The sequence below is a fragment of the Mus caroli genome, unplaced genomic scaffold (assembly GCF_978045245.1).
Source record: "Mus caroli unplaced genomic scaffold, Mus_caroli_1 scaffold_9, whole genome shotgun sequence".
NCBI lineage: Eukaryota > Metazoa > Chordata > Mammalia > Rodentia > Muridae > Mus > Mus caroli.
The window spans coordinates 124220521-124230384 of NW_028227264.1; the positions used below are offsets into that span (position 1 = coordinate 124220521).

Sequence of the window (9864 nt, forward strand, 5' to 3'; positions counted from 1 at the left end):
GGTTTTTGTCTTTGAGTTTGTTTATATACTGGATTACGTTGATGGATTTCCGTATATTGAACCATCCTTGCATCCCTGGGATGAAACCTACTTGGTCAGGATGGATGATTGTTTTGATGTGTTCTTGGATTCAGTTAGCAAGAACTTTATTGAGTATTTTTGCATCAATATTCATAAGGGATAGTGGTCTGAAATTTTCTATCTTTGTTGGGTCTTTTTGTGGTTTAGGTATCAGAGTAATTGTGGCTTCATAGAATGAGTTGGGTAGAGTACCTTCTGTTTCTATTTTGTGGAATAGTTTGTGAAGAACTGGGATTAGATCTTCTTTGAAGGTCTGATAGAACTCTGCACTAAACCCATCTGGTCCTGGGCTTTTTTTGGTTGGGAGACTATTAATGACTGCTTCTATTTCTTTGGGGGATATAGGGCTGTTTAGATCATTAACCTGTTCTTGGTTCAACTTTGGTACCTGGTACCTGTCTAGGAACTTCTCCATTTCATCCAGGTTCTCCAGTTTTGTTGAGTATAGCCTTTGGTAAAAGGATCTGATGGTGTTTTGGATGTCTTCAGGATCTGTTGTTATGTCTCCTTTTTCATTTCTGATTTTGTTATTAGAATGCTTTCCCTGTGCCCTCTAGTGAGTCTGGCTAAGGGTTTATCTATCTTGTTGATTTTTCTCAAAGAACCAGCTCCTTGATTGGTTGATTCTTTGAATAGTTCTTCTTGTTTCCACTTGATTGATTTCGCCCCTGAGTTTGATTATTTCCTGCTGTCTACTCCTTTTGGGTGAATTTGCTTCCTTTTGTTCTAGTGCTTTTAGGTGTGTTGTCAAGCTGCTAATGTGTGCTCTTTCTAGTTTCTTTTTGGAGGCACTCAGAGCTATGAGTTTTCCTCTTAGAAATGCTTTCATTGTGTCCCATAAGTTTGGGTATGTTGTGGCTTCATTTTCATTGAACTCTAAAAAGTCCTTAATTTCTTTCTTTATTCCTTCCTTGACCAAGGTATCATTGAGAAGAGTGTTGTTCAGTTTCCACGTGAATGTTGGCTTTCTATTATTTATTTTGTTATTGAAGATCAGCCTTAGTCCATGGTGATCTGATAGGATGCATGGGACAATTTCAATATTTTTGTATCTGTTGAGGCCTGTTTTGTGCCCAATTACGTGGTCAATTTTGGAGAAGGTACCATGAGGTGCTGAGAAGAAGGTATATCCTTTTGTTTTAGGTAAAATGTTCTGTAGATATCTGCCAGATCCATTTGATCCATAACTTCTGTTAGTTTCACTGTGTCCCTGTTTAGTTTCTGTTTCCATGATCTGTCCATTGGTGAAAGTGGTGTGTTGAAGTCTCCCACTATTATTGTATGAGGTGCAATGTGTGCTTTGAGATTTACTAAAGTTTCTTTAATGAATGAGGCTGACTTTGTATTTGGAGCATAGATATTCAGGATTGATAGTTCCTCTTGGAGGATTTTACCTTTGATGAGTATGAAGTGCCCCTCCCTGTCTTTTTTGATGACTTTGGGTTGGAAGTCAATCTTATCAGATATTAGAATGGCTACTCCAGCTTGTTTCTTCATACCATTTGCTAGGAAAATTGTTTTCCAGCCTTTCATTCTGAGGTAGTGTCTATCTTTTTCTCTGAGATGAGTTTCCTGTAAGCAGCAAAATGTTGGGTCTTGTTTGTGTAGCCAGTTTGTTAGTCTATTTCTTTTTATCGGGGAGTTGAGTCCATTGATATTAAGAGATATTAAGGAAAAGTAATTGTTGTTTCCTGTTATTTTTGTTGTTAAAGTTGTCATTCTGTTCTTGTGGCTGTCTTCTTTTAGGTTTGTTGAGGGATTACCTTCTTGTTGTTTCTAGGGCGTGGTTCCCGTCCTTGTATTGGTTTTTTCCTGTTATTATCCTTTGAAGGGCTGGATTCGTGGAGAGATAATGTGTGAATTTGGTTTTGTCGTGGAATACTTTGGTTTCTCCATCTATGTTAATTGAGAGTTTGGCTGGGTATAGTAGCCTGGGCTGGAATTTGTGTTCTTTTAGTGTCTGTATAACATCTGTCCAGGATCTTCTGGCTTTCATAGTCTCTGGGGAAAAATCTGGTGTAATTCTGATAGTCTTGCCTTTATATGTTACTTGACCTTTTTCTCTTACTGCTTTTAGTATTCTATCTTTATTTAGTGCATTTGTTGTTCTGATTATTATGTGTCGGGAGGTATTTCTTTTCTGGTCCAGTCTATTTGGAGTTCTGTAGGCTTCTTGTATGTTCATGGGCATCTCTTTCCTTAGATTTGGGAAATTTTCTTCTATAATTTTGTTGAAGATGTTTACTGGTCTTTCTCTTATGTCATGATGCTTAATTCATGCACTTTTGAAATTTCAGTTACTGCATATGTGATGATCTTATCTACTAAGCCTCATATGTGACTTATAGTTTCCTAAATTTTATTTGAATTGCTTTTCTTGTTTTCTAATGTCTGAATAATCTGTTTAAGTATTCTAGACTAAAACTGTATGCACATATTAATTTCTGAATATTTTGGTCTTAATTTCAAGAGAAACACACATGAGTACAATATATATATATATATACACACACACATATATATATGTATACATATACATAAATACATATATGTATATATGAGTAAGTATTGATAAATCTTAAAGATGTATATCTAGGACTTGCTGCATACTTGTAACATATTAAGAAAGCTTTTAAAAAACTTGTAGTTAGCTAATAATTGTAACTTCAGATGAATTTAAAAGTTGTGAAATACCCTTAGTGTATTTTTTAAGATGAAAATCGTAGGTTCTGATAATTGTTTCAGTCTTTTTGTAGCAAGCATATACATAATGTGAGAAAAAAACATTTCTCTTTTAACTCTACATCTTTTTAAAGAATATTTTTTCTCTGAATAGGTAAAGTGTGTTAAAAAGCATTTTGAAAATAATATAAAGATGTTGTAAATGCACAGATATATATAAGCTATGTTCATTGATACATGCTTCACTTGACCATCTTCAGTGATGCTGTCTTTTGCAGTAGATGTAAATGAACAAGAAATCCACAAGTGGCCAATGTGCAGACAGTGAGCAATTCTGGATTAATAAATACTAAATGAGGCATTTTCACCAAACACCTCTCTTAGAGATTAGAAGGTAGGTATCAGAGAAGGCATAAAAATTGTAAGAACAGAGAATTTGGATAACAACAAGGAAACAGTGCCTTCCAGATATAAAAAGGACCATCAGACAGGAGAATTCACAGGGAGAGTGGTAGCATGCACAGACCCTTTACAGGTGCAAGCCAAGTGGCTGTCAGAGCTAAGATGGAGAAATAGACACAAGCTTCCTCCCCTAACCAAGAACCAATCACCAATTGACATTTACTCACAAAGGAAACATACTTTTCACTGATGAAGTATTATTGGCTTTATTAATTAAATGTGAGAGTGGGTCCAATGCCCAGGAGTAGATAACCAACACAAGAAATTTGATGGCATTTAAAAAAAATTTATTAAATACTTTCTTTATATACATTTCAAATGCTATCCCGAAAATTCCCTATACCTCTCCCTCTGCCCTACTCTCCTACCCACCCACTCCCGCTTCTTGGCCCTGGCATTCCCCTATACTGGGGAATATAAAGTTTGTAATACCAAGGGGCCTCTCTTCCCAGTGATGGCCGACTAGGCCATCTTCTGCTACATATGCAGCTAGAGATGTGAGCTCTGAGGGTACTGGTTAGTTCATATTGTTATTGCTTTGATTGGGCATAGGCTTGTCTTTGGCTTGTATATTATGGCTTCTCATTGTGTGTGTCTATGGTTTGTGTGTTGCTTGAACTTATTCTTTTGCTTTTTATTTTTATTATTATTCTCTTTAGTTTGGCTGTTTTCTAAATAGAGGGAAAGAAGTGATGGGCTTGATTGAGTAGTGAGTAGGAATGGTCTGGGAGGATAGAGGGAGGGAATACTATATTCAGAATATATTGTATAAAATTTTTTTCAAAAATCATTGAACTTTAATGCACTATGTTATTTGATAGGCACTGTAAATATGGTTCAGTGTGTAAAAGCCCTTGAGCACAAGTCTGAAAACCTGAGGCAATCCTGGGACTCATGTGGAAGGAAAGAATTTTGTTTCCCTAAGTTTGTTCCCTGATTCATTGTGACAAAACACACAAGCACTCACACACACACACCATTTATGCAAACAGATTAATAGTGAAAATAACAATATTAATAATTATAATAATGCTTATATAAAGTAAAGTGTAAAAGTAATAAGACAAAGCTGAAATCACACTACTAAATCATATAGTCAGATTGCATAAGAATCATGGTTGAAGGATATATAGAGAAGAGTTTGAATCTTAAATAATGAAAATGTGAACCAACATAAAATATTGGTGTTGAAAGTAGAATTCAAAATAAGGTGGGTAACATCTATTGCAAAAAAAAAAAAAGAGATAGATTTTCAAAATGGGACAACTAATATTTTAAAACACAAAGTTTCAAAAGTTTCACTGGAATGTCAGGCTATTGATAATCACTAAATTAATTTGTCCACCTTTGCCACAACTTGAATTGTTCAATTAAATAATTTGAACGAATGAGCCAGCCACCGTTCAATAATGAGGCATTGAGGGTTAGCTGTGCTGCTTAGAGTAGTGGGCTTGCTTGACATCATTTCCAATAGCCATTGAAAGTGCAGTTTTGTTTGGGTAGAGAAGCTGGCCCCTACGATCGATGGCTTAAGTGATGATACTGTCACCGGGTGTAATGGATCCATAATCATATCAGATGTAATTATGGCATCCTAATGACTTTTCCCAACCAATTTCTTACCAGCATAAATTAATTTTAGGGTCCTAGAAGAAAGAAAGCTGACTTCACATGTGACATTTGCATTGTTGGTGTGGTTTGACAGGTGAAGGGCAGAGTGAGCAGAGAGCATCAACACTCTTTAGACATGTAGATGACACATGACAATGAGGTCAAATGTGATCCTAGCACACAAGGATAGTGAAGAGGCCAAATGGACAGAAAGGTCTCATTAAAGGCACATTCTTTTAAAGAACAGTTACTCTCATTTCTGTGTAACAGAAAATTTTGCTTTATACAGTTTCTCTCCTTAGGTAATTCCTCTGTGAGCATTCCTACCAAAGTATTTGTAATATTAAGACTCCTTTAATTATATAACCAGGCATTTGAATGTTATAACCATCAAGGCAGCTATAGTGTTGACTTTCTGAAATAGATTTATGTTAAAATAAAATAAAGGACTTGGGTAAGCTCAGTGATAAATGTTGGGTGGCACGCAAAGGTTTCAATAAAGTGGGGAATTAACAGTTGATATATTATTCATGCTGCATTAAATATAAATTATTTTAATAATAATTTATGAAATATGTGTTCTGTGACTACATGCTCGGCTCTCTGCACCAGTTTTAGAAACTGAATAAAAAATTAAGTATTATTGAAACTTTTAATTAGAATAAATTCAGAAACCTACAGACAAGTGTCCATGATCCAAGATGACTATCATGGCCTGAAATATTGCTTTAGTCCCCATTTTTATCATAAGCAATGCACCAATTTTTACTAAATCATTAATGTACTCTAAGAAGTATCAGTTTGGAGAGATGGCTCAGTGGGTAAGAGTGTGTTGTCTCCTGGCATGAAAGCCTGAATTCAAATCTTCTGGACTTGTTTGACAGTGAAGAGTGACTTGTAATCCTAGGTGCTTTGGACTTGGCAAAAGGATGGGGTCAAAATATGGGATGTTTCACATTCAGCGAGAATCATTAACTCAAAATTAAATAAAATAAATAACAAAAGAATAAAGCCAAGCAGAAACCTGGTTTTCTTCTCTGGATGCCATATGTACATAGGTAAGCATGTGAATCCAGGCACAGAGTTGGATGATATGCAAGACAGACATAACGATAATTATAATAACACCTGTCAAATTCCATATTCTGTGATAATGGGTTTCTTTTCATTTTAAATGGTTAACATTATTTTAATTTTCTAATTGAACATATACCATACCATTTAAAATAGTTGTGAATCTAGCTGGAGTGTGTACATGAAGCTGAATGGTACACCATCTGAGTAAAGAGGGAAGCACTGTTTTAGGAATGTTACAGATTGGGTATTTATGTTCTCCAGTGGTGGCTACACTTGGAGATTGATCTCCTTGGTCTCCTCTCAGAGTCATTTGGGTTAAAGGATATCATAATGATGGGCTATTGATCCAATAAGGCTAGTGACCTCCCAAAGAATGGTGTCAAAGAGGCACACTGCCTTCATAAGTCTGAATAAGCCAGAGAAAGGCCATGTGAATACATAATGAGCCGAATGTCATCACCAAGCTTAAAAGACAGATAGGCTTCACAAAAATTCAGACTGTATCACCTTGAACCCAGGCTTTCAAGCCTCTAGGGAAGTGGGAAGGTATAATTTTTATGTTCAAGCCACAAATCTATGGCACTATGCCGTAGCAGTCCAAGAAGATGAAGACAGATGGTAAATAAGAATTGTTTTCAAAATGCACATTGTGTATAGTTTTCAAAGAAGTAAATACATAAATAATGTACGAAAAGTAAGAGAAGAAATTGGGAACTTGGGCAACACTTCTTGTAAAGAACCTGTAGTAGAATTATCCCCCTCCCCCAATTAATTTAAATATTAGTACAACAAGAAGCCTGTGATTGGGCAATGGATAAGGCAGGCGGGCAGAGAGTTTTAGAGACAGGAGAGAGTGGACAGAGAGAGGAAGGAAGGAAAATGGAGGAAGAGGAAGACGATCCAAGTTCCGCATGGCTTTAAATAGCCACAGGTAGCTATGAATATCTTATAAGGAATGGATAATTATAGGGCAATTTGTCTTATCTAGGTGAGAAAGTTATATCAATATCAGTTGGCTCTGAGTTCTTTGTGTAGGCGTTTTGTGGGGTGAGAATTTACTGATATAAATCTGACTTATAAATTGAAGCCTTTACAGTTTTGATTTTACTGGGTTAGTGGGATTTGGGGCTGCCGACGACAACAGGTGGATGGCTGGGAATATGAGGAGAATCTGCAGCAAGAGAACCGCGAGATGGGTGGTTTCTGCTTGGGGTTAGCCATGGTAGCAGTGGAGTCGCCGAGACCCAGTAGCTGGTGATAGCCCAGGACTGTGCTTTTTTTTTTTTTTTTTTTTTTTAGTATTTCCTGCAACAAGAACCCACATTGGAAGGTTTCTAAAATGCAAGTCAGGTTAATATGTTAGTATGTTGATTATGGTCTTTCAAAGAAGATCCAGATGGCATCTCTATGTTGTTACAGTACAAATGGAGCTTCCTGAGTCTTTTTGGCAAGATAAAGACATGAAGGGATTTCTGTGTTTAAAAAGTTATCATTACCACTTATACTATAGATGGATGCAGGCAGCTGCTGAAGTACATAAAGGGACACTTCTCATGCCATGAGAAAAAGAGCATCCCATTTGCCTAGGTGGCAAAGGATAAAATAAAATATCATTGGATAATAAAGTTGAAGTTCATGGTAGTGAACAATGGTGCTTTAAAAAATAAGGAACTCTTGTATATTAAAAGTTATATGGATAACCTACAGTTTTAGTTCATTACTATTTTCAGTCTTTTTTTTTGTGGGTGCAGCGAACTTTATTGATGGTATTCAAGAGAGTAGGGAGGGCTCCCTAGGCCCCTCCTGTTATTATGGGGGTCTGGGATGGAAATTGTGAGGGAGATACTCAGTGTTGGGGGCCTTGAGTTGGGATAGGGACTCCTCAGCAACCGAGGGCCTCTCTCTTGCTCTCAGTGTCCTTGCTGGGGTGGGTGGTCCAGGGTTTCTTACTCCTTGGAGGCCATGTAGGCCATGAGGTCCACCACCCTGTTGCTGTAGCCGTATTCATTGTCATACCAGGAAATGAGCTTGACAAAGTTGTCATTGAGAGCAATGCCAGCCCCGGCATCGAAGGTGGAAGAGTGGGAGTTGCTGTTGAAGTCTCAGGAGACAACCTGGTCCTCGGTGTAGCCCAAGATGCCCTTCAGTGGGCCCTCAGATGCCTGCTTCACCACCTTCTTGATGTCATCATACTTGGCAGGTTTCTCCAGGCGGCACGTCAGATCCACGACGGACACATTGGGGGTAGGAACGCGGAAGGCCATGCCAGTGAGCTTCCCGTTCAGCTCTGGGATGATCTTGCCCACAGCCTTGGCAACATCAGTGGATGCAGGGATGATGTTCTGGGCAGCCCCACGACCATCACGCCACAGCTTTCCAGAGGGGCCATCCACAGTCTTCTGGGTGGCAGTGATGGCATGGACCGTGGTCATGAGCCCTTCCACAATGCCAAAGTTGTCATGGATGACCTTGGCCAGGGGGGCTAAGCAGTTGGTGGTGCAGGATGCATTGCTGACAATCTTGAGTGAGTTGTCATATTTCTCATGGTTTACACCCATCACAAACATGGGGGCATCAGCAGAAGGGGCGGAGATGATGACCCTTTTGGCTCCAACCTTCAAGTGGGCCCCGGCCTTCTCCATGGTGGTGAAGACACCAGTAGACTCCACAACATACTCAGCACCTGCCTCACCCCATTTGATGTTAGCAGGGTCTCGCTCCTGGAAGATGGTGATGGGCTTCCCATTGATGACAAGCTTCCCATTCTCGGCCTTGACTGTGCCGTTGAATTTGCCATGGTTGGAGTCATACTGGAACATGTAGACCATGTAGTTGAGGTCAATGAAGGGGTTGTTGATGGCAACAATGTCCACTTTGCCATGTGGAGAGCAGAAGGCAGCCCTGGTGACCAGGCGCCCAATACGGCCAAATCCCTTCACACCGACCTTCACCATTTTGTCTACGGGACGAGGCTGGCACTGCACAAGAAGATGCGGCTGTCTCTGAAAACAGGGAGGAGCAGAGACTATTTTCAGTCTTAAAGCAATCCCTTCCTCCTTTCTCTTTCTAATTTTGCAGCAAAACTATTTTATGTGGATATAGATACATCAATAAATTCCATACTCAGTTTAGAAAAAGTGTCATAAATATTTCACAATATTGTTATTGGGATAATATGGTGGGTCTCCGTAAATACACTATCGTAGGTACCTGTTCTATAATAATCAGTCTGTGACATAGATATACTAAGAGGAAAAAAATTAAAAACTTACTCTTGAACTTTTAGAAACACCATCAGGACATGAAAAAGTCAGTAGAAAATGGGAGAAAAAAAAAGGTTGGAACTTTGAATAATGAAAACTTAAAGGGAAATTTATACTTTAATAAGATATGATTTCAAAAAGTATCAGTTTACGAATGACGGATAAGAATAACCACTGGTTTCTCTGAAATCCATTTGAGGAGGATGAGATTTCTATAGACCTAAGATGAGAAGATCTATATTAATTTTGAAGCCAATAAGTAATGGGAAATGGGTAATGGCATGGTTAAACAATGACAAATATCTTGCATAATTGAATATAGATTTAATTTTTCAATGGAAAAGGAAGACAGATGGTTTTATTAAAACAGTTTCAAAAATAAGATTTCCAAAATGAGGATATATTTTACAGAAGAAGGCTGGAGAAACTTATTTAAATGATAGAGAAAGGGATTCTGGGTGGAAACTTTCTGTGTTAAAATCTTGATTTCATTGTGAAACTGAGTGCTTGTGCTAATGACCTCTCCGTATTAGTCCTTGCCATGCTCCTGTTTCCCATTAGAGGATGAAATCAGATACAGTAGCATGTTCACAATGGCCTCTGCATGTCTTACATCAGAGACAACTTTGTATATGTACATTGTCAGGACTCTGTACCTCCGGATCGAGATTCTTATACTGCGTGTAGG

The 9864-nt window shown here is 38.2% G+C and overlaps 1 pseudogene; it reads right to left on the reverse strand.

The window, feature by feature from the left end:
- Positions 1-7664: 7664 nt before the first annotated feature.
- LOC110303119 (glyceraldehyde-3-phosphate dehydrogenase pseudogene) lies at positions 7665-8932 on the reverse strand (annotated as a pseudogene).
- Positions 8933-9864: the final 932 nt, after the last annotated feature.